The sequence below is a fragment of the Heterodontus francisci genome, chromosome 26 (genome assembly GCF_036365525.1).
Source record: "Heterodontus francisci isolate sHetFra1 chromosome 26, sHetFra1.hap1, whole genome shotgun sequence".
In the NCBI taxonomy this organism is placed as follows: Eukaryota; Metazoa; Chordata; class Chondrichthyes; order Heterodontiformes; family Heterodontidae; genus Heterodontus; species Heterodontus francisci.
Window position 1 is genome coordinate 3,076,509 of NC_090396.1, and position 26,185 is coordinate 3,102,693.

Here is a 26,185-nt window from a genome sequence, read left to right on the forward strand (position 1 = left end):
ACGACACCATTGCCTTGACCTTGCCCCTTAACTGTATAAGTTTCCCCTCAACTGAACCCACCCCGCCACATTTAGTTAGAAAGTATTGAAAAGTTTAATGACTTTTATAAAGGGTAATGAATCTTCATAAACGATTGTAAACGACTATACGTGGTTATGGAGGCTTATTATGAAGAATTAAAAACAATTTAAAGATTTAAGGAATCATCAATTATGATAAAAGATTCTAAAATATTTTAAAGGAGTTTAAGGTGTTATAAATTATTGAAAACGATTAGAAAATGTTAGAAATGTTGATTGAAGTGTTGCAAAGAACTTTTTTACAAAGCATTAAAACCATTAGGAGTGGCTATAAGATGTTGTAAACTATTCTAAGTTACTATAAAGAATTATAAAAGATCATGAATCGTTTATGGGATTAAAAGTGTTTGGAAGGCTTCGAAAGGCATATAAAGATTTTAAAACATTAGAAACAATTACAGCAGCTTATGAAGTTTTCGTTAAGCTCAAAGATTCGGAGACGAAGTCTCATGGAATCAGGACAAACATGGGCAAGGTAACCTCCTACCAACTACCGTCCTCCCTCAGCTGATGAGTTAGTACTCCTCCATAGTGAGCACCACTTGGAGGGAAGCACTGAGGATGGCAAGGGCACAGAATGTATTCTGGATGGGGGTCTTCAATGTCCATCACCAAGAGTGACTCGGTAGCACTACTGCTGGCCGTGTACTGAAGGACATAGCTGCGAGACTGGGTCTGGGCCAGGTGGTGGGGAACCAACACGAGGGAAAAACATACTTGACATTATCCTCACCAATCTGCCTGCGGCAGATGATCTGTCCTTGTGGAGCCGAAGTCCGGCCTTCACATTGAGGATACCGTCCTTTGTGTTGCGTGGCACTATCACCGTGCTGAATGGGATATATTTCGAACAGATCCAGCAATGCAAAATCGGCCACCCATGAGGCGCTGTGGGCCATCTGCAGCAGCAGAATTGTACTCAAACACAATCTGTAACCTCATGGCCCGGCATATCCCCCACACAATGCGAGGTGTCAACCTGGTGAAGTTACAAGCCAGGACGACTTGCGTGCCAAACTGCATAAGCAGCATGCAATAGACAGAGATAAGCGATCCTATAACCAACGTACCAGATCTAAGCTATGCAGTCCTGCCACATTCAGCCGTGAATGGTGGTGGACAATTAAACAATTGACTGTAAGAGGTGACTCCACAAATATCCCCATCCTCAATGATGGGGGAGTACAACACATCAGTGTGAAAGATAAGGTAGAAGCATTTGCAACAATCTTCAGCCAGAAGTGCCGAGTTGATGATCCATCTCGGCCCCGTTCTGAAGTCCCCAGCATCACAGATGACAGACTTCAGCCAATTCGATTCACTACACGTGATATCAAGAAACTGGTTACTGCAAAGGCTATGGGTCCTGACAATATTCCGGCAATAGTACTGAAGACCTGTGCTCCAGAACTTGCCGCACACCTAGCCAAGCTGTTCCAGTATAGCTACAGCACTGGCACCTACCTGGCAATGTGGAAAATTGCCCAGGTATCTTCTGTACATAAAAAGCAGGACAAGTCCGACCTGTCCAACTACCACCCCATCAGTCTACTCTCAATGATCAGCAAAGGGATGGAAGGTGTCAGCAACAGTGCCGTCAAGCAGCACTTGCATAGCAATAACCTGCTCAGTGAAGCCCGGTTTGGGTTCCGCCAGGGCCACTCTGTTCTTGACCTCATTACAGCCTTGGTTCAAACATGGACACAAGAGCTGCTCTCAAGAGGTGAGGTGAGAGTGACTGCCCTTGATATCAAGGCAGCATTTAACCGAGTATGGCATCAAGGAGCCCGAGCAAAACTGGGCTCAATGGGAAACAGGGGGAAAACTCTCTGCTGGTTGGAATCATACCTAGTGCAATGTAAGAAGGCTGTGGTTGTTGGAAGTCAATCATCTGAGCTCCAGGCATCACTGCAGAAGTTCCTGAGGGTAGTGTCCTCGGTTCAACCATCTTCAGCTGCTTCATGAATGACCTACCTTCAATCATAAGGTCAGAAGTGGGGATTGTCTCTGATGATTGCACAATGTTCCACACCATTCACTACTCCACAAATACCGAAGCAGTTTGCGTAGAAAAGCAGCAAGACCTGGACAATATCCAGGCTTTGGCTGATAAGTGGCAAGTGAAATTTGCGTCACACAAGTGCCAGGCAATGACCATATCCAACAAGGGAGAATCTAACCATCTCACCTTGACATTCAATGGCATTATCATCACTGAATCCACCACTATCAACATCCTGGGGGCAACCATTGACCAGAAACTGAACTGGAGTTGCCATATAAATACCGTGGCTACAAGAGCAAGTCAGAGGCTATGAATTCTGCTGCAAATAATTCACCTCCTGACTTCTCAAAGCCTGCCCACCATATACAAGGCACAAGTCAGGAGTGTATTGGAATACTCTCCTCTTGCCTGGATGATTGCAGCTCCAACAACACTCAAGAAGCTCAAAACATCCATGACAAAGCAGCCCACTTGATTGGCACACCATCCACCAAACATTCACTCCCTCCACCACCGACGCACAGTGGCAGCAGTGTGTACCATCGACAAGGCACATTGCAGCAACGCACCAAGACTCCTTAAACAGCATCTTCCAGCCGACGACATCGACCACCTCGAAGGACAAGATCAGCAGATGTATGGGAACATTACTACCTGCAAGTTTCCATCCAAGTCACACACCACCCAGACCTGGAAAGATATCGCCGTTCCTTCACTGCCGCTTGGTCAAAATCCTGGAACTCCCCTCCTAGCAGCACTATGGATGCACCGACCTCACACGGAGTGCCGCGGTTCAAGAAGGCAGCTCACCACCACCTTCTCAAGGGCTATTTGGGATGGAAAGTAAATGCTGGCATAGCCAGCCACGCCCACATCCCATGAAACAAAAAAAAAGCGAGAGGTTCAGCAGCAAATCAAAAATCGAACAGTAACGTCATGTTCGGTAGAGAGTGAAGAGAAACGGAACGCTGGCCAGAGTGAATATACCAGTAAGCTTCACTTTATTCTAAAGTATTCAATTATGTTGTCATTGCCGGCAGGAATAGTGCCGGAAGACTGGAGGATAGCAAATGTTGTCCCCTTGTTCAAGAAGGGGTGTAGAGACAGCTCTGGTAATTATAGACCTGTGAGCCTTACTTCGGTTGTGGGTAAAATGTTGGAAAACGTTATAAGAGACAGGATTTATAATCATCTTGAAAAGAATAAGTTCATTAGCGATAGTCAGCACGGTTTTGTGAAGGGTAGGTCGTGCCTCACAAACCTTATTGAGTTTTTTGAGAAGGTGACCAAACAGGGGGATGAGGGTACAGCCGTGGATGTGGTGTATATGGATTTCAGTAAGGCGTTTGATAAGGTTCTCCACGGTAGGCTATTGCAGAAAATACGGAAGTATGGGATTGAAGGTGATTTAGTGCTTTGGATCAGAAATTGGCGAGCTGAAAGAAGACAGAGGGTGGTGGTTGATGGCAAATGTTCATCCTGGAGTTTAGTTACGAGTTGTGTACCGCAACGACCTGTTTTGGGGCCACTGCTGTTTGTCATTTTTATAAATGACCTGGAAGAGGGTGTAGAAGGGTGGGTTAGTAAATTTGCGGATGACACGAAGGTCGGTGGAGTTGTGGATAGTGCCGAAAGATGCTGTAGGTTACAGAGGGACATAGATAGGCTGCAGAGCTGGGCTGAGAGATGGCAAATGGAGTTTAATGCGGAAAAGTGTGAGGTGATTCACTTTGGAAGGAATAACAAGAATGCAGAGTACTGGGCTAATGGGAAGATTCTTGGTAGTGTAGATGAGCAGAGAGAACTTGGTGTCCAGGTACATAAATCCCTGAAAGTTGCCACCTAGGTTAATAGGGCTATTAAGAAGGCATATGGTGTGTTAGCTTTTATTAGTAGGGGGATCGAGTTTCGGAGCCACGAGGTCATGCTGCAGCTGTACAAAACTCTGGTGAGACCGCACCTGGAGTATTGCATGCAGTTCTGGTCACTGCATTATAGGAAGGATGTGGAAGCTTTGGAAAGGGCTCAGAGGAGATTTACTAGGATGTTGCCTGGTATGGAGGGAAGGTCTTACGAGGAAAAGCTGAGGGACTTGTGGTTGTTTTCGTTGGAGAGAAGGAGGAGAGGTGAATTAATAGAGACATATAAGATAATCAGAGGGTTTGATAGGGTGGATAGTGAAAGTCTTTTTCCTCGGATGATGATGGCAAACACGAGGGGACATAGCTTTAAGTTGAGGGGTGATAGATATCGGACAGATGTCAGAGGTAGTTTCTTTACTCAGAGAGTAGTAGGGGCGTGGAACGCCCTGCCTGCAACAGTAGCAGACTCGCCAACTTTAAGGGCATTTAAGTGGTCATTGGATAGACATATGGATGAAAATGGAATAGTGTAGGTCAGATGGTTTCACAGGTCGGCGCAACATCGAGGGCCGAAGGGCCTGTACTGCGCTGTAATGTTCTATGTTCTATAATTGTAAAACAACATATGATCGATTCATTAGGTTAAAAACTACAAAATAAGGCAGAATTAATACTTTACCACATATATAAGAGAGAGAGAGGGGAGACAATATTCAGGAGGGCAGTGGCTCAAATTAAGAGCTTGGTAAGTAAAATATTACTTGTTCTAATAAGAGTATAGACACAGAGAGAGATAGTTGAACTGAGGTACTAAATAGATTGTTTAGAGATAAAAGGAGTAGATGGATTTAATTTTAGAACATGAATGGGCAACTGTGACCTATTGCATGCAATGTCAGCGCCATGTGGGAACTGCATGTGTCTTGGGTATCACGTGTATAGGAAGTGCCTCCAGTTGCTTCAGCTCCAGCTCAGTGTTTCCGAGCTTGAGGGGCAGCTGGAATCACTGAAGCGCATCAGGGAGAGGACAGTTTGCTGGCCACTAGATACGAAGAGGTGGTGACTCCACAGGCAGTAAGAGTTCAGGATTTTAGGTCGGTGGCCGTCGAGAAGATTTGGAAGAAGCAGGAGGTGCAGGAGCCTTTGGAATGTGTGCCACTGTCAAAGGTACCTCTGAAGGCTGCTGAGAATGATGACACCTTGAAGGAGTGATGCTTAACCGATGGCGCCAATGGACAAGGGACTGCGCAGCAGGAGTAGCAACGTGCATAAATACAGCTAATATAGTCGATTACATAGTTAGGTTACCGATAGGCATTACTGTACCAATGATCTTGAGGCCGGAATGGTGTGTTGACTCCCTGGTGCCAGGGTAAAGAACATCACTGAGAGGGTGCAGGATATTCTGCAAGGGGAAGGAAGTGAGCCAGAAGTTGTAGGACATGTTGGTACCAACTACATAGCAAGGCCGTGTATTGAAGCCCTACATTTGGATTTTCAGAACGAGGGAGGAAATTAAAGAGTAGGAGCTCGAAGGTAGTCATCTCTGGAATACTCACAGTGCCACATTCCAACGAGAATATAAATATGAATACAGGGAGGATCAGTGTGTGGCTTGAAGCATGTTGCAGGAGAGAGTGTTTCAGATTCTTGGGGCACTGGGACTAATTCTGGAGCAGGAGTCATCTATTGAAAAGTGATAGGTTGCATCTCAACAGGAATTGAATGAAAGACTCGTGGGGAGGTTCTCTGGCGAGTTTAGGGAAGGTTTAAGCTGAAGACAGGGCATTGGCACCAGCATATAGACGTGGAAAAGCAGGAATAAGGTGCATAAGCTGAGTGGGTAGACCGAAGTGCATTGATTACTGTGAGAGATAGATCACACTAGAGTAAGGAAAGGTAAGTTATTAGATGGGGGCCGAGCAGGAGAGGAAGTAATCAAAGCTTCCCAAAATTGATGTGCATTATATGAATGCAAGGAGTGTCGTTCATAAGATTGGTGAGTTACAGTCACAGATTAACATGGAGAATATGATGTTGTGGCTTTCAAAGAAACATGGTTAAAAGAAGGACGAGGCAGGTGCGAAAATGTTTTGGATACAATGTGTTCATGTATGATAGGAATGGATGAACAGAGGGATGTGGTATTGATCAATAACATCACAATGTCTGAGAGAAAGGATATCATAGAGGATACAAGGACAGGATCTATTTGGCTGCAGCTACCGAACAGAAAAATTGCAATTACTTTCTATAGACCATCATTTAGTGGAAAATCTGTAGATGAACAAATTTACAAGAAATTAAAGAGGCATTCAGGAAGTACAGAGTAGTTATAATGGAGGATTTAATTATCCGCATATGGACTGGGATAATCTTAGAGTAAAGGATCGAGAGGTGCACAAAAATAAAAGAAGCAGGAGGTTCATAGGGGAAGTGAAAAATAAATTAACTGTAGCAGCAAAGAGAGAGGATGAAATGAGACTTGGAAGAAACGTAAAACAGAATCACGAAGTCTTCTATAGGCTTAGAAATTGAAAACAAAACATGGGAAAACGTGGTTTAGCGCCGATTAGGGAAAATGTGATTTACACATGGCGGCGGGGGAATAGTTGAGCTGTGCCATGAAAACTTTGTATCTGTCTTTACCAAGGAAGAAGATGCTACTGAGGCCACGGTAAACATGTAGGTAATTAATTCACAAGAAGGACTAAAAATTGATAAGGCTGTGCTATTAGATAGACTGGCTAGGCTTAAACTTGATAAAGCACCAGGACCGGATGAAAAGCATCCAAGGATGTTAAGGGAAGTGAGAATGGAAATTGCGGACGCATTAGTCATAATTTTCCAGTCGTTCTTAGACTGGTGGTGGCAGAGGAGGGGAGAATTGCAAATGTTACACATTTGTTCAAAGAAGGGTGTAAAGTTAATCCCAGCAACTACAGGCCAGTCAGTTTATCGTCAGTGGTGGGGAAACTTCTCGAAAAATTAATTTGTGACAAAATTATTCGTCACATGGGCAGGGTTAATTAAGGAAAGATGGCATGGATTTGTTTAGGGCACATTATGTTTAACTAACTTTCTTGAACTTTTTTGAAGGGGTAACTGAGGTGATGGATGAGAACACTGTTGGTGATGTGGTGTACATTGACTTCCAAAAAGCATTTGATACAGTGCCATATAACAGACTTGTGTGCAAAGTTGTAACTCACTCTCTGCTCCCATCCACCGCAGTCACCCTGTTTCTATTCATCTCTGTCTCCCTCATTCACTCTGTATGTGTCTGCATGTCTCTATCTCTGTATCTGTCCTGCCTCTGTCTCTCTGGTCCTATCTATCTCTCACACTGTTTATCTACTTTCTCTCTTTCTATCTCCCTCTTTCTCTTCTTCTCTGTATCTCTCCCTAATCTCTGTCTATATCACTATCTCTCACTATCCCTCTCTCTCTTGCTCCCCCTCTCTCTCCCTGCCGCTCTATCTATCCATATCTCAATCCCCTTTATTGTCTCTCTGACCTTTTCCATCTCTGTCCCAGTCTCTCAATATCTATGCTTTCCCTGTTTATCTTCCTATCGACCTGTCAATGTAACAGTTAACTATAGATTTGTGCCAAAGTGCAATAGTTATCAAGGCAAAAATATTAATTAAATTATCAGCCAGTTTATTCGTTATATTCAATTGCATATTGCTCCACCATTGGTGGCTTCGCCTTCAGTTGCATAGGTCCCCTGCTCTGTAATAATCTCCTTACACCTCGCTACCTCGCTGTCCTTCTTTAAGGCGTTCTCCAAGCTAACATCTTTGACCATGCATTTAGACGTCTGACCTCAGATCTGGTTTTGTAGCTCCGTGTCACATTTGGCTTTGTAATGACCCTGTGAAGCAATTTTCGACGTTCTATTACATGAAAGATGTAATTTAAGTATTAGGTGATGCTACCAAAGAAGTAATTGTGACTTTAGCCTTCTGTATATTGCCTATAATTTCAGATTGAACACTTAGCTATTACCTTAGTCACATATATATTGAGCTTCAAGTTCAATCTAGTCTTTATCTGTCGGTTTGTACTGCTTGATGTGCATTATTTTGTCCAATTAAATCAATTAATTTCATTATCCAGGTTTGCGGTGTACCCAATGGGACAATTAATTATAACGATATTCCTTATCATGTACACTTTAACACTTAAGTATTGCTTTTGCTCCCCCGTGCATTGGGTATTGTGCTCACTTTATGAATTAACTGTTATGCTACTTCTGTATGTTGGTTATCGTTGTCAATTAAAAAAAAATCATATCAAATGATTCCCCCCTATGTATTTGTATACAATTCCAATACAATTTTAAGTTTAACTTTGTTCACCTGTGCATTGAGTTGTCCTTGCAATTTAGCAATTCACTGCAAAATTATTCCCTTCTGTACTCGTAATCAAGCACAATTTAATAGCCGACTGCATGTCTCTCGCAATGTGGATTTCCAATCAAACCATGTTAACAATTAACTGTAACTTAGTTCCTCTGTTTATTGCTTACACAGCTACTCTAATGATTAACTGTAACTTAATTACATGTTCAGAGATTGACGTGCAATATTTAACAATTGACAGTACATTTGTATGTGTTGTAATTTCCAATTTAACAACTAACCAGGTCTTTATTCCCCTGTGTGCAGTTTTCCAGGACCCATTTAACAGTTAGCTGTACCATTGAACCCCTGTGAATTGGTAAACGAGTGCAAATGAACAATTAACTCTAAATGTGGATTGTGGATTGCTTATTAAATCTCTTTTTCAAAATAACTCATTTTGTTCCAATGGAAATGGGTTACCAATTTCAATTCAACAATCACCTTTCACTTTGCCCCCGTTGAATTTGTTGTCAAACCAAGTTGATTGAATAACAGTTACGTTAGACCTGTGGGTTGTTTATCCTGTTAAATAAAACTGTTAGCATTAACCTTATTACCAGGCACTTTGGTACTCATCACTGCTCCGGTCACTGACCTACATTGGCTCCAGGTCAGCCAAAGATTCAATTTAAAAATTAACCTACATGTTTTTGAATCTCTCCATGGTCTCAGCCTTCCCCATCTCCAAAATCTCCTCCAGCCTCGACTTCCTCTGAGAGCTCTGCGTTCACCTACTTCCGAACTCTTGACCGACCCCATTAGTAATCACTCCACCATTGCTGGCCATACCTTCTGCTGCCTCGGCCCTAATCTGTGGAATTCCCAACTCAACATCTGTCCCTCTCAATCTTACTTTCCTCCTTTAAGACGCTGTTTTAAACATACTTCTTTAACCAAGCTTTTTGGTCGCAAGAACTAATATTGCCTTATGCGGCTCAGTGTGAAAATTTGCTTTATGCTCCTATGAACTATTTTAGGAACTTTTACTACATTAAAGGCGCTATATAAGTACACAATGCTGTTGCAATCATGTCCAATCGAACCATTAACTTCAGCATTGCACAGCTTGTGTGTTGAAAAGCATATACAATATATCAACTCACTCTGATATTACTCCTTTGTGTACTAGTAAACATACTCGATTTAACAATTGACTGCAAATTTGCCCCTCCATGTATTAGTTACCACGTCCAAATCAACAAAAAAAACATCATTCTGCCATAGTTTACTTGTGTCACATTGACGTTATTCCCCTGTGCTTTTGTTTTCTGACCAAAATTGACAATTAACTGTAACTTTATAATTATCAAGAACACCGTAAGCAATAACTGTACACATATTCCCATATGCACTGTTCATTTTGTCCCATCTACCAACTAACTGTAAATTTATTCCCCCATCCATCCCTGGCAATGACGTCAGCTGTCTGTGTGTAGCCGCTGGCGCCATTTTAAAGGGCAGCAAGCCTTACCACGCAATTTAACTTTTTGTAGTCCTACCCCAAAACTAAATTAATAAGTTCCTAACGCCTCTTTCCCACTACCCAATTATGATACCTATTTGCCCTTTCCCCGAACAAAATCACTTAAGTTTACATCAGAACGGCACCTCTCTAACTGTACAAAGTTCAACGTTCAACCCTTCCAACTATCCCCTACACTCATTATATATATTTCAAGCGGTCGCACCGGCCCCAGCCCCCACGCTGCCACACTCACACATAATGCGGAATCACACAGTGATAGCAGCCATGACTGACACTGAATTAATCCCCAACTCGCCCACAGTAGAGTAATACAGTGACAGGGACAGTAACTGACACAGAATAAATCCCACACTCACACACAGTACGGAGCCAGACAGTGACAGGAATAGTAACTGGCACCTGTCCTGTTCCCCGTTAGCAGCCCGACTAAATTAATCCCATGCTCTCACAGACAGTGACAGTAAGTGTCACAAGGCCAGTTTCCTCCTCAACACAGAGAGAAAGCAACTGACTGAATAAATCCTACACTCACGCGCAGTACATTGCCGGACAGGAACGAAAACACTTACTGATAATGAATAGGTTCCGGATTCACACATATACAATGTAAAACTGTGATTGTGAGAGCAACTGACAGTGAATAAATGCCACACTCACACAAAGTACAGTGTCAGGCAATGTCAGGGACAATAAATCAACACAAAATAATCCACAGTCACACACAAAAATAAGGTAGACAGTGGCATTGAAAGTAACTGAAATTGAAAAATATGTCACACACAGTGTCATTAGGTCCAGGGGGAAGGGGTTCCTGGGGGGTATAATTGCTCCCGGTGAGTTCCTCGATGGGCCACAATTTGTGCACGGGTGAGCACCTCACCCATGACCACAGGGAGTGCTCCTCATGTTGCAAGGCATTGTCCCCGTACAAAGGAGGTAACCCCCACCGCTAGTAAGATCACTGACACTGACACTGAAAAAAACCGGCACACTCACAAAGAGTGGAAACATAGAGTGACAGTGACAGCAAGGTTTTTTTATTCGTTCATGGAATATGGGCGCTGCAGGCTGGGCCAGTATTTCTTGCCCTTGTGAAGGTGGTGTGGAATGCCTTCTTGAACCATTGCAGTACACATAGGGTTGGTATATCCACAATAAGGAAGTTAAAGGAATTTCATGTCATGACAGAGAAGGAACGGTGATATAATTCCAAGTCATGATGGTGTGTGGCTAGGAGGGGAATGTGCAGTTGTGGGCTGTGGCGTTCCCAAGTATCTGCTGCCCTGTTGATAGTGGGGGATTCAACGACAGTAATGCCATTGAATGTCAAGGGGAAATGGTTAAATTCTCTCTTGTTTGTGATAGACATTGCCTGGCAACTGTGTCGTGCAAATGTTGCATGCCACTTATTAGCTTCAGCCTGGATATTGCCCAGGTCTTGGGTTGGATTTTTCGACACAGACCAATTCCTTACTTGAGGCGGCGCGAATGGAGCTGAACATTGTGCAGTCATCAGTGAACATTTCCACTTCTGACATTAGGATTAAAGGAAGGTCATTGATGACTCAGCGAAGGATGGTTAGGCATTGGACTCTACACTGAGGAACACCTGCAGTAATACCCTGGAGCTCAGATGACTGACCCCCTCCAACACCCACCACCTTCCTTTGTTTTAGATACGATCATAACGGAACATAGAACAGAAAACTGCACAGCACAGTACAGGCCCTTCGGCCCACGATGTTGTGCCAACACTTTAACCTACTCTAAGATCAAATACCTACATACCCTTAATTCTACTATCATCCATGTACCTATCCAAGAGTCGCTTAAATGTCCCTAATGTATCTGCTTCTACTACCACCGCTGGAAGTGCATTCCACGCACCCACCATTCTCTGTGTAAAGAACCTATCTCTGACATCTCCCCTAAACCTTCCTCCAATCACCTTAAAGTCATGCCCCTTGGTGATAGCCCTTTCCGCCCTGGGAAAAAGTCTCTGGCGATCCACTCTATCTATGCCTCTCATCATCTTGTACCCCTCTATCAAGTCAGCTCTCATCCGTCTTCGCTCCAATGAGAAAACCCTAGCTCCCTCAACCTTTCCTCATAGGACAGGCCATTCAGGCCAGGCAGCATCCTGGTAAATCTCCTCTGCACCATCCCTAAAACATCCACATCCTTCCTATAATGAGGCGACCAGGACTGAACACAATATTCCAAGTGTGGTCTAACCAGGGCCTTATAGAGCTGCAGCATAACCTCACCGCTCTTAAACTCAATCCCCCTGTTAATGAAAGCCAACACACCACACGCCTTCTTAACAATCCTATCAACTTGGGTGGCAACTTTGAGCGTTATATGGACATGGACCCCAAGATCCCTCTGTTCCTCCACACGACCAAGAATCCTGTCTTTAAGCCTGTATTCTGCATTCAAATTCGACCTACCAAAATGAATCACTTCACACTTTTCCAGGTTGAACTCCATCTGTCACTTCTCAGTCCAGCTCTGCATCCTGTCAATGTCCCGTTGCAACCTCGAACAGCCTTCCACACTATCCACAACTCCAGCAACCTTCGTGTCATCGGCAAACTTGCCATCCCAGCCTTCCACTTCCTCATCCAAGTCATTTATAAAAATCACAAAGAGCAGAGGTCCCAGAACAGATCCCTGCGGAACACCACTGGTCACCGAGATCCAGGCTGAATACTTTCCATCTACTACCACCCTCTGTCTTCTATGGGCCAGCCAATTCTGTATCCAGACAGCCAAATTTCCCTGTATCCCATGCCTCCTTACTTTCTGAATGAGCCTACCATGGGGAACCTTATCAAACGCCTTGCTAAAATCCATATACACCACATTCACTGCTCTTCCTTCATCAATGTGTTTTGTCACATCTTCAAAGAATTCAATAAGGATTGTGAGGCATGACCTGCCCCTCACAAAGCCATGCTGACGATCTCTTATCAAACTATGCTTTTCCAAATAATCATAAATCCTGCCTCTGAGAATCCTCTCCAATAATTTGCCCACTACTGACGTAAGACTGACTGGTCTGTAATTCCCAGGGTTATCCCTATTCCCTTTCTTGAACAAGGGCATAACATTTTCCAACTTCCAAACATCTGGTACAACTCCAGTGGACAGTGAGGACGCAAAGATCATCGCCAAAGGCACGGCAAGCTCTTCCCTCGCTTCCTGTAATAACCTTGGGTATATCCAGTCTGTCCCCGGGGACTTATCCATCCTCATGCCTTTCAAAACATCCAGCACATCCTCCTTATTAACATTAACCTGTTCGAGCATATCAGCCTGTTTCACGCAGTCCTCACAAACGGCCAGGTCCCTCTCACTAGTAAATACTGAAGCAAAGTATTCATTAAGGACCTCCCCTACCTCCTCCGACTCCAGGCACAAGTTCCCTCCACTATCCCTGATCGGTCCTACCCTCACACTGGCCATCTTCATGTTCCTCACATAAGTGTAGAACGCCTTGGGATTTTCCTTAATCCTACCCGCCAAGACTTTTTGATGTCCACTTCTAGCTCTCCTAAGTCCATTTTTCAGTTCCTTCCTGGCTACCTTGTAACCCTTTAGAGCCCTGTCTGACCCTTGCTTCCTCAACCTTAAGTAAGCTTCCTTCTTCCTCTTCACTAGCTGTTCCACATCACTTGTCATCCAAGGTTCCTTCACCCTACCATCCCTTCCTTGCCTCATCAGGACAAACCTATCCAGCATTCGCAGCAAGTGCTCCCTAAACAACCTCCACATTTCTGTCGTGCATTTCCCTGAGAACATCTGTTCCAAACTTAAGCTCCTCAGTTCCTGCCTAATAGCATTGTAATTCCCCCTCCCCCAATTAAATATTTTCCCATCCCGTCTGCCACTATCCCTCTCCATGACTATAGTAAGGTCAGGGAGTCGTGATCAGTATCACCGAAATGCTCTCCCACCGAGAGATCTGCCACCTGGCCTGGTTCGTTGACAAGCACCAAATCCAACATAGCCTCCCCTCTAGTCGGCCTATCGACATATTGAGTCAGGAAACCTTCCTGGACACACCAGACAAAATCTGCTCCATCCAAACTATTTGCACTAAGGAGGTTCCAATCAATATTAGGGAAGTTGAAGTCACCCATGACAACAACCCTGTTACTTCTGCACCTTTCCAAAATCTGTCTCCCAATCTGTTCCTCCGTGTCTCTTTTGCTATTGGGTGTCGATAGAAAACTCCCAATAAATTGACTGCTCCTTTCCTGTTTCTGACTTCCACCCATACTGACTCAGTAGACAAACCCTCCTCGACGACCTCCCTTTCTGCAGCTGTGATACTATCCCTGATTAGCAATGCCACTCATCCACCTCTTTTACCTCCCTCCCTATTCCTTTTGAAACATCTAAACCCCGGAACATCCAACATCCATTCCTGCCCCTGTAATATCCAAGTCTCCGTAATGGCCACAACATCGTAGCTCCAAGTACTGATCCATGCTCTAAGTTCATCACCCTTATTCCTGACTCTTCTTGCGTTACAATGGACACATTTCAACCCATCATACTGGCTACAACTTTGCCCTGTCAACTGTCTAACCTTCCTCACATACTCTCTGCATTCTGTATCTGCCTGTTCAACAGCTACCCCATCCATTCATCCGTGGCTCCGGTTCCCATCCCCCTGCCAAACTAGTTTAAACCCTCCCGAAGATCTCTAGCAAACCTCCCGCCCAGGATATCGGTGCCCCTCCAGTTCAGATGCAACCCGTCCTCCTTGTACAGGTCCCACCTTCCCCAGAATGTATCCCAATGATCCACATATCTGAAGCCTTCCCTCCTACACCACCTCTGTAGCCACGTGTTCAGCTGCACTCTCTCTCTGTTTCTAGCCTCACTAGCACGTGGCACCGGTATCAATCCTGAGATTACTATTCTGCTCGTCCTGCCTTTAAGCTTCCAACCTAAATCCGTATATTCGCTTTTCAGGTCCTCATCCCTTTTCCTAGCTATGTCATTGGCACCGATGTGTACCACGACTTCTGGCTTCTCCCCCTCCCCCTTAAGAATCCTGTAGACTCGATCCAAAACATCCCTGTCCCTGGCACCCGGGAGGCAACATACCATCCGGGAGTCTCGTTCGCGACCAGAGAATCTCCTGTCTGTTCCTGTAACCATTGAATCTCCGATCACTATCGCTCTCCTATTCTCCCCCTTCCCTTCTGAGCCACAGAGCCAGGCTCAGTGCCAGAGACCTGGCCAATGTGGCTTTCCCCTGGTAGGTCGTCCCCCCAACAGTATCCAAAACGGTATACTTATTATTGAGGGGAACGGCCACAGGGGATCCCTGCACTGTGCGCCTATTCCCTTTCCCTCCCCTGACGGTCACCCAGCTACCTTTGTCCTGTAACTTAGTTGTCACTACTTCCCTATAACTGCTCTCTATCACTCCCTCAGCCTCCCGAATGATCCGAAGTTCATCCAGCTCCAGCTCCAGCTCCAGTTCCCTAACGCGGACTATGAGGAGCTGGAGTTGGGTGCACTTCTCGCAGGTGAAGTCAACAGGGACACAAGTGGTGACCCTTACCTCCCACATCCTGCAAGAGGAGAATGCAACTGCCCTAGCTTCCATCCCCTCTGCTCTAAATTGACAACAGAGATTTTGTAAAAATAGGAAATAAAGGAAAATCTTACCTTCCCAAACCCTCCACACAAGAGTCCCTTTTTTTGGTTAGAGGAGGAGGTTGGGTGGGAGACACTACACGTATAGTGTTTCATGTTTACTCACTGCCCGAATATATAAGTTCACTTCCCAGCAGTCCCCGTGTCCACGTATGCTGAATCACAAGGTAAGTACTTTATAGCTTAACTGGTGGAGAACTTTCCTCCCGATTCCCATTGACTCCAGTTTTGCCAGGGCTGCGTGATGGTATACTTGATCAAATGCTGCCCTGATGTCAAGGACGGTCTCTTTCACCTCGCATCTTGAGTTCAGCTCTTTTGTCCATGGTTGAACCAAGGCAGTAATGAGGTCAGGAGCTGTGTGGCCTCGGCAGAACCCAAACGGAGAGCCATTGAGCAGGTTATTGCTGAAGAAGTGTCACTTTATAGCACTGTCAATGACACCTTCATCAATTTGCTGATGATCAAGTGCAGACTGATGGGGCAGTAATTCGCTGGGTTGGATTTTTCCTCCTTTTTTGTGCAAAGGACATACCTGAGCAATATTCCACATTGCTGGGTGGATGCCAGTGTTGTAGCTGTACTGGAACTGCTTGGCGAGGGAATCAGCACGTTTTGGAGCACAGATCTTCAGTACTATTGCCAGAATGTTGTCAGGTCCCATAGCCTTTGCAGTATCTAGTTCTTTGAGTCATTTCTTGATATCACGTGGAGGGAATCGAATTAGCTGAAGACTGGCATCTATGATTCTGGGATTTCAGGAGGAGGCCGAGTGGCTTCATCCACTCGGCACTTCTGGCTGAAGACTTTTGGAAATGTTTTATCCTTATCCTTTACAGTGATGTGTTTGACTCCCCCACGATTGCAGATGGGGATATTTGTGGAGCCACCACGTCCGGTTAGTTGTTTAACCTTCCACCACCATTCACGACTGGATGTGGCTGGACTGCAGAGCTTAGATCTGATTTGTTTGGCTTTGGGATAATTGAGCTCTGTCTGTTGCATGCTGCATATACTGTTTGGCACGCAAGTAGCCCTGGGTTGTAGCTTCGTCAGGTAAACACCTCATTTGCAGGTATGCCTGGTGCTTCTCTTGGCATGCCCTCCTGCTATTGTCATTGAACGAGGATTCATCCCCCGGCTTGATAGTAATGGTAGCGTGAGGGATATGCCAGGCCATGAGGTTACAGATTGTGGTTGAGTACAATTCTGCGGCTGCCGATGGACCACAGCTCTTCATGAATGCCCAGTTTTATTTTGCTATCTCTATTCAATATCAATTTCATTTTTAATCGAGGCAGTGCACACAATACGAACTGATAATGAATCAAAAGCATGCTCACACACAATACAGTGTCAGAGCGCGATAGCACCAGTAAGTGACACTGGGCCAGTTTCCTGCTCAGCACCAAAAGACAGATAATTGCTGATACATCCTACACTCAATCACAGGCAGTGAACTATACTGGACCTGTTTCCTACTCAATAAGCAGAGACAGTTAGTTATTGAATAAAAACCACTCATATAACGTACAGTGCCAGACAGCGATGGTGACACAAATTGACATTGGATAAGTCCCACACTCAAACACAGTGCATTGTCAGACGGTCACAGGAATAGTAAATAACTCTGAATATATCTACAAATTTCCCACAATACAGTATTAAACTGTGGCGGTGACATTCAATAACATTGAATAAGGACCATACTCACATAGGGGTATCCATAGGGCTCGCATTGTGTTGCATCTACGCGTACTGGAAGCTGTTCTTTGCAGACCGAAAGAAGATGTTCAAACATGGTGCCTGCTTCACTTGAAAAAATAAGTGACAGCCCTTCGCTGGTTCATTCCTCAGGGCAATTCTTTGACCAAGCAGAATCATGCTGCCTGGTATAAATTTCAAACAAAGCATGGCAGTTAACGTAAACTGGTGCATTCTCCAAGGCAACCGCTGTACCAATCTGAGTTCACTTGCCAACTAATCATCACTCTCTTCTCATGTATTATAAGTTGTTGTCTTCCCTTACATTGGTTCTTCTTGCGTATTATACTGATGAGAAAAAGACAAAAGCTTCGAAAACATGGCTCTATTTTCAGCAATTCTCAAGTTCAAAATAGTGTTATATCAATAGCGACGGCTTATAAAGTTTCCAAAAATAGTTTAAACCAGAGGATCAAGAAAAGTTTAGAATCCAGCAAAGAAGGACAAATAAATTACTAAAGAGAAAATAGAATATGAATATAAGCCAGCAAGGAATATAAATGCAGATTGTAAAAGCTTCTATAATGTATGTGAAAAGAAAAGGAAGAAAAAGACCAATGTGCGTTCATTACAGAGACAGAAAAAATTACAATGGGACATAGAGAAAAAAGCAGAGAAGCTAATGTGCTATTTTGTGTCAGTTTTCAGGGAGGAAGATACAGGAGGTCTCCCTGAAATAACTGAGATCTAAGTTTCAAGTAAGAATGAGGAACAGAAAGAAATAAGGATTTGTTTAAAGAAAAAGTAGTATTACATAAATTCATGAGACTGAAAGTTGATAAATGCCCGGTACACGATGATCATCTTGCTAGCATGTTGAAAGAGATGGGTACAGAGATAGTGGGTGCCTTGGCAATCCTCTTTCAAAGCTATATAAATTCTGAAATGCTGCCTGTAGGTTGGAGGGTTGAAAATGTAACTCCACCGTTTGAGAAAGGAGGGAAAGGCAAAACATTGAAATGCAGAGCTGTGAGCCTGACGTCAGTAGTAGAAAAAAAGTCGAATATATTATAAAACTTGCAATTACTGGTCACTTAGAAAATGATGGTCTGATTGGGTAAAGTCAACACGGGTTCATGAAGAGAAAATTATCTTTGACAAAGTTGTTAGAGCTTGTTTGAAGATGGTACTAGTGGAGTGTAAAAGGGAGGACCAGTGGATTTGGACTTTCAGAAGGTTTTTGATTAAGTCTCAGATAGGAGTAAGTGAAACTAAAATTCATGGGATTGCGGGTAATTTATGTGCATGGATTGAGGAATGCGTAACAGGCAGAAAACCGAGAGTAGGAATAAATTTGTCATTCTCAGGGTGGCAGGCTGTGACCAGTGGGGTGCGCAAGGATTAGTGCTTGGGCCCCAGCTGTTCATAATCCATATTGATTATTTGGATTTGGAGATCAACTGTAATATGTCCAAGTTGGCAAATGACATAAAATTTGGTGGAAATGTGAATTGTGAGGAGGATGTAAAGAGACTTCAAGGTGATTTAGATAGGCTGAGTGAGTGGGCAAGGATATGGAATATAATGTGGATATGTACAAGGTTATCCACTTTGGTGGGAGGAACGGAGGTACAGAGTATTTCTTAAATGGTGAGTGATTGTAAAGTGTTGCTGCCCAAAGACACATAGGCGCCCTTGTTCAGCAGGTGCAGCAAGCAATCAGTGAAGCAAACGGTGTGTTGGCTTTTTCGCAGGAGGATTTGAGGACGGGAACAAATAAGTCTTGCTTCTATTGCATAGAGCACTGGAGAGACTGCGACTGGAACGTTGTGTGCAGTTCTGATCCCCTTGCCTCAAGATGGATATATCTTTCACTGAGGGAGTGCAGCAGAGATTCACCAGACTGATTCCTGTGATGCAGTGATTTTGCTATGAGGAGAGACTGAGAAGACTGTGCCTGCATTCTCTGGAGTTTACAAGAATGAGAAGCGACCTCAATAAAACATACAAAATACTTAATGGGATAGACAGGGTAGATGCAGAAAGGCAGTTTCCCCTTGACTGTGGGTTCTAGAACCAGGGGACACAATCTCAGAATAAAGGACAAGCCATTCAGGACTGAGCTGAGGAGGAACTTTATCGCTCAGAGGGTGTTGAATCTTTGGAAATCTCTGCCCAAGAGGGTGGTGAAAATTCAGCCACCAAATAATTTGAAGACAAAGATCGATAGATTTCCAGTTGCTACTGACATCAAGAGATATGCAGACAGTGCGGGCATATAGCATCGAAGTAGACGATCTGTCATGATCTAGAATGGCGGAGCTCTTATGTTTCGACAATCCGATGACAGGGTCAGTAACTGACATTGAATACATTACACATTCAAACACACTAAAGTGACAGATAATTACAGGGGCAGCAACTGACAGTAGGCATCTATAATGCGAAATGCTGAATACATCGTACACTCATGCACAGTACAGAGTCAGACATTGGCAGGAGCAGAAACTAACACGCAATAAATCCCACACGCAACAGAGCATCAGACAGTGACAGAGTCAGTAACTGCCACTGAATCAATTCCACGCTTACACATAGTGTAATATTAGACAGTGATAGGAACAATACCTGACACTGAATCAATCCAACATTCAAACATAGTACAGGGCTACACAGTGACAGAGACGGTAACTGGCAATGAATAAACTGCACACATCCACACAGCGCATTGTTAGACAGTGGTAGGGACATTTCCTGACACTGAATAAGTTCAGAATTCAGACATAGCACAGTGCTAGACAGTGACAGTAACTGGCATTGAATAAATTTCACACTTACACAGACGCTTTGTTAGACAGTGATAGGGACATTACCGGACATAGAATAAATCCAACATTCAGTCATTGTACAGGGCCAGATCGTGACAGGGACAGTAACGAATACTCAATAAATTCCACAGTCATGCACATAACAGTGGTAGCCTCTGACAGTGAATCTGAATGGCAATGGACCTTTTTTCCCATTCTACATGCAGAGTCAGCTAGTTATTGAATAAATCCGGTAGCGTGCCAATCACTCACAAGGAAAGTAACTGAAAATGAATGTACCCCACGCTAACACATAATACAAAGTCGTAGAACATAGAACATAGAACAGTACAGCACAGTTCAGGCCCTTCGGTCCACCATGTTGTGCCGAACCTTTAACCTACTCTAAGATCAAACAAACTACCTACCCTTCATTCTACTATCATCCATGTACCTATCCAAGAGTCGCTTAAATGTCCCTAATGTATCTGCTTCTACTACCACCGCTGGCAGTGCAATCCACGCACCCACCACTCTCTGTGTAAAGAACCTACCTCTGACATCTCCCCGAAACCTTCCTCCAATCACCTTAAAATTATGCCCCCTGGTGATAGCCCTTTCCACCCTGGGAAAATGTCTCTGACTAGCCACTCTATCTATGCCTCTCATCATCTTGTACCCCTCTATCAAGTCACCTCTCATCCTTCTTCGCTCCAATGAGAAAAGCCCCAGCTCCCTCAATCTTTCTTCGTAGGACATGCCCTCCAGTCCAGGCAGCATCTTGGTAAAACTCCTCTGCAGCCTCTCTAAAGCTTCCACATCCTTCCTATAATGAGGCGACCAGAACTGAACACAATATTCCAAGTGTGGTCGAACCAGGGCCTTATAGAGCTGCAGCATAACCTCACGGCTCTTAAACTCAATCCCCCTGTTAATGAAAGCCAACACCCCATACACCTTCTTAACAACCCTATCAACTTGGGTGGCAACTTTGAGAGATCTATGGACATGAACCCCAAGATCCCTCTGTTCCTCCACACTACCAAGAATCCTGTCTTTAAGCCTGTATTCCGCATTCAAATTCGACCTTCCAAAATGAATCACTTCACACTTTTCCAGGTTGAACTCCATCTGTCACTTCTCAGCCCAGCTCTGCATCCTATCAATGTCCTGTTGCAACCTACAACAGCCTTGAACACTATCCACAACTCCAGCAACCTTCGTGTCATCGGCAAACTTGCTAACCCAGCCTTCCACTTCCTCATCTAAGTCATTTATAAAAATCACAAAGAGCAGAGGTCCCAGAACAGATCCTTGTGGAACACCACTGGACACAAGCTCCATGCTGAATACTTTCCATCTACTACCACCCTCTGACTTCTATGGGCCAGCCAATTTTGTATCCAGACAGCCAACTTTCCCTGAATCCCATGTATCCTTACTTTCTGAATGAGCCTACCATGGGGAACCTTATCAAACGCCTTGCTAAAATCCATATGCACCACATCCACTGCTCTTCCTTCATCAATGTGTTTTGTCACATCTTCATGTAATTTAATAAGGCTTGTGAGGTATGACCTGCCCCTTACAAAGCCATGCTGACTGTCTCTAATCAAACCATGCTTTGCCAAATAATCATAAATCCTGTCTCTCAGAATCCTCTCCAATAATTTGCCCACTGCCGACGTAAGACTGACTGGTCTGTAATTCCCAGGGTTATCCCTATTCCCTTTCTTGAACAAGGGAACAACATTTGCCACCCTCCAATCATCCGGTACTAATCCTGTGAAGTCAGACAATGCCAAGTGGAGAAACTGACATATTCCACACTAACACACAAGAGAGTCAGGCAACGACAGGGCAAGTCAATGACAATAGATATATTCTGCAATCACAGACAGTACAGAGTCAGACATTGGCAGGAACCGCAACTTACTTTGAGTAAGCCCCACCCTCACACACAAAACATTGTCAGACAGTGGAACGGACAGTAGTTGACACTGAATAAATGACACACTGGCACACAGTACAGTGCTGGTCAGTGACAGGGAAAGTATATACACACTGTGCCGATTTTACACTAAACACCCAGAGATGGCTAGTTACTGAATAAATCCCCTGTCGCGCTCACTGGAAGTGCATAGACAGAAATACAAAAATAAACCGATCAATTATTAAAAAAAAGTAGAGCAAATCAAAATAATTGGTACACTTGCTTTCAACAACATTCAGGAAAGTGTCACACGACACACAGCTTCTCCTGCACTGAAATAGACATCTATGCAGGTTAGAACTGAAACTCACTAACACTGGCTATATTGGAATTAACAGCTCATCACACGTGGATGTTGGGTATCTACAAATTGTGCTAAACAACAACATTGGCAGACGCTCCGTATCCAACTACAATAGCTGCTACAAAGTGTGAGCAAACCCTCATAAAATCAGAGATCATTGTCTCGCCACTAAGGAAACGAAAGCCGGTGAAATGGGCGTTATTAACACTATCCAAATTTATTTTTAAAGATAACCTCTTTGGAGAACAAAGGAAGTCATCAGTCTTCAAATCATCAGCCATCAACACATCAGAACATTCTGGGGTCTGCAGCCACAGAGAGAATATCAAAAACCATCTTGAAATACCGCATTAATCGAAGATAGAGAGAGAGCTGAGACAAGTTAGCAACCAACTGCAACAGAGAAATAAGCGGGTAAATTTTGAACAACTCTCCCATCTGCGAAAATTGAACTTATAAATACCTGCACCATCTGCCAGGGAACTTCAGCAGACCAGTAAGGGCAAGGTAACAGGAAAACTTTGGAACTTACCTTCCAAGAGGATCTCACTTTCGTTCATGAAAACGGCAGGCTTTTTCACGTTGAACTCTTAATATCTCTTACCCTTTACGTTCTACCCATCTTTTCACCTGGCATATGCACGAGAGAGTAAATGCGTGTTTGGACGGAGCTGAGAACATTTTTGGGTGATTATTGTTTAAGGAATATATATTCTGCTGTCTTCCAATCACTAGAAAACCGGCCACTGACTATTTATTTGGCCAACAAAACACTGGGGCTGAAACACTAATTTAAACAAAACATCATCTACGGTTATTTGGGAGGTGATCAGTGGAACCTGGCCTCGCCATTTCTCACCTGTCTAAAGCACTGCATCCCCCAAACCACACACAGTAATTTCAGAGTGAAAAGGACAGGAACGGCAGGACGATATACCGAACTCAGAGTTAGTACTATGTCAGTGAGAGCAACGGTCAATAAATACATCTCACACACACAAAGTACAGTATCAGACAGTGACGGAGAAAGAAACTGACACTGAAACAATCGCGCACGAAAGCACACTACAGACTCAGATATTGACCAGAACTGTAATAGACACTGAATAAAGCACACACTCACACACAGTACCGTGTCAGATAATGTCGGATGCAGTAAGTGACCCGGTCAACAGTGCCACAGTCACACACAGCACAGTGATAAAGAGTGAGGGGGACAGCAGCTGATAGTGAATAAAACCCACACTCCCACCCAGTACAGAGTCATATTGTTACTGGGCCAATAACTGTCAGTGAATATATTTCACACTCACACACAATGCAGTCATACAGCCACAGTAACTGACATTTAATAAATCCCACACTCACATGTGAGCAGGACAGAAAGTGACACTGAACAAACCTCAAATTCATACACAGTGGAGGGTCAGAAGTGAGATTGGTCATTTTTGTTACATAAGACATGCAGATGACAATGTTTTGTTAAGAGCACAAACAGACAAACACACACACGCACACACGCAGTGGTGCAGTGGTTAGCACCGCAGCCTCACAGCTCGAGGACCCAGTTTCAGTTCTGGGTATTGCCTGTTCAGAGTTTGTACGTTCTCCCTACGTTCCGTCGGGTGCTGCGGTTTCCTCCCACAACCAAAGACTTGCAGGTTGATAGGTAAATTGGCCGTTGCATTGCCCCTAGTGTAGGTAGGTGGTAGGAGAATGGTGGGAATGTGGTTGGGAATATGGGATTACTGTAGGGCTAGTATAAATGGGTGGTAGTTGGTCGGCGTAGACTCCGTGGGCCGAAGGGCCTGTTTCAGTGCTGTATCTCTCTATGCCATGCGCACACACACAGTGATATCAGAGAGTGACGGAGACAGTAAATGCCATGGACCAATCACGCACTCAACTGCAACAAAGTCTCGGACAAAGGTCAGTGCAACTAAACTAACTGAATAAAGCCCAAACTCACACATGTTCCGGCGTCAGAAAGAGACAGGCACAGTAACTAACAGTGAGTAAAATCCCACAGTTACTGGGACAGCAACTGACACACAGCACAAAGTCAAGCAGCAGCAGCGACAGTAACTGGCCACTGAATAATTCCCGCACTCATACACAGGGCAGAGATAAAGTGTGACAGGGCCAGTAACTGATACTGGGGGAAAAAACTCACAGAGTCAGACAGCGATTGGGATAAAAACAAGAAATGCTGGAAATACTCAGAAGGTCTGGCAGCATCTGTGGGGAAATAGCAGAGTTAACGTTTCAGACAAGTGACTGCAAAGCAGCTGATCGTGACGCCATTCCAAACTCGCACACATTGCAGACAGAAGAATTGACAGGGGCAGTGACTGATACTGAATAAATCCCACACAGAGAAAAACACACACACTATCAGCTACTGAGTGGGTTAGAAAGTAGCATTGAATAAGTATAACATTCACACAGTGGTGTCAGCCGGTGCCAGCGTCATTTAATGACAATGGGCCCGTTCGTTGCAAAAGCCACACTGGTGGCAAGCTACACAAAGGAAAATCACACGCAAAGGGACTCGCACACACACACATAAACGCACGATAATGTCAGACAGTGCCAGGTACCGTAAGGAACACTGGATCAAACACAATCATATGCACAATACAGTGTGTAACCGTGACAGGGACAGTAACTAACACTAAATTACTCGGAAACGTACACACAGTACCGATTCAGAAAGTGAGAGTAACTGACATTTGTTCTGTTTCCTATTCGAATTCAGAGACCGATAGTTACTTAATGAACCCCATTCTCACACACAATAGAAAATCAAATATTGACATGGGCATAAAATGACAGCGAATAAATCAAGATCTCGTCCATAGTATAGTGTGAGACAGTGTCTGGGACCATAACTGACACTTATATGCTCATATACGAATGACAGACATTTATTCTGACCTTAACTAACATAGATTAAATTCCACACTCAAAACCATGGCAGAACCAGGCAGCTGGTGAAACAGTAACTGACACTGAATAAATCCCACATACAGAGAGTACAGTGTCAGGCAGTGACATAGTGATTAACTAACACTGGTCAAATCCCAAACTCACACACGGTACAGTGTGAGGCAGTGACTGTGACAGTGACTACCACTGAGATACTTCCACTCCGACACACAGTAGTGTCAGACCGTGACAGTGAACTGACATTGAATATATCCCACACTCACAATACTATAGATTCAAACGTGAAACGGCCAACAACTGATACTGAATAAAGCTATTCTGACAACCAGTTGGTGTGTATGTGGCATGGACAGTAGCTTTTACAGAATACATTCAAACAGTACACACACAGTACAGAGTCGGACAATGTTCCTGCGATGCTATCTTTGCGTAGGATATGTGCACAATTATTTGTTCCAATTATACTCAAGAGCCCTCCCTCATATATACTATTTCTCTGATATTTGTATGAATGTGAAGCTGCCATTTCCTTCTTTTGCCATGGCCTGGAAAATTTCATAATCTTTTCATTTACACCTCTCTATCATCTTCACATGGTCCGTTGCTGACAATTCCCTTCCATTCGTTGACTTCTCGATATCCATTCCAGGGGATTGGCTGCCTATCAATATCAATTCTATCCCATCGACTTCCACCCCTCCAACTATTGCACTTTCTGCTTCCTGGAATGATAGTGTTTCAATCTCCCATTTTCTCAAACTCCCTTCCCTCTGTTATGAGAATGCCAATTTCCACACCAGTGCTTCTGAAATGTCTTCATTTTTCCTTGCTGAGGATTCTCCTCCACTATAGTTAACAGCACTCGACCATAACCATCCTATGAACCGCGTTACTAATTTCACCCCT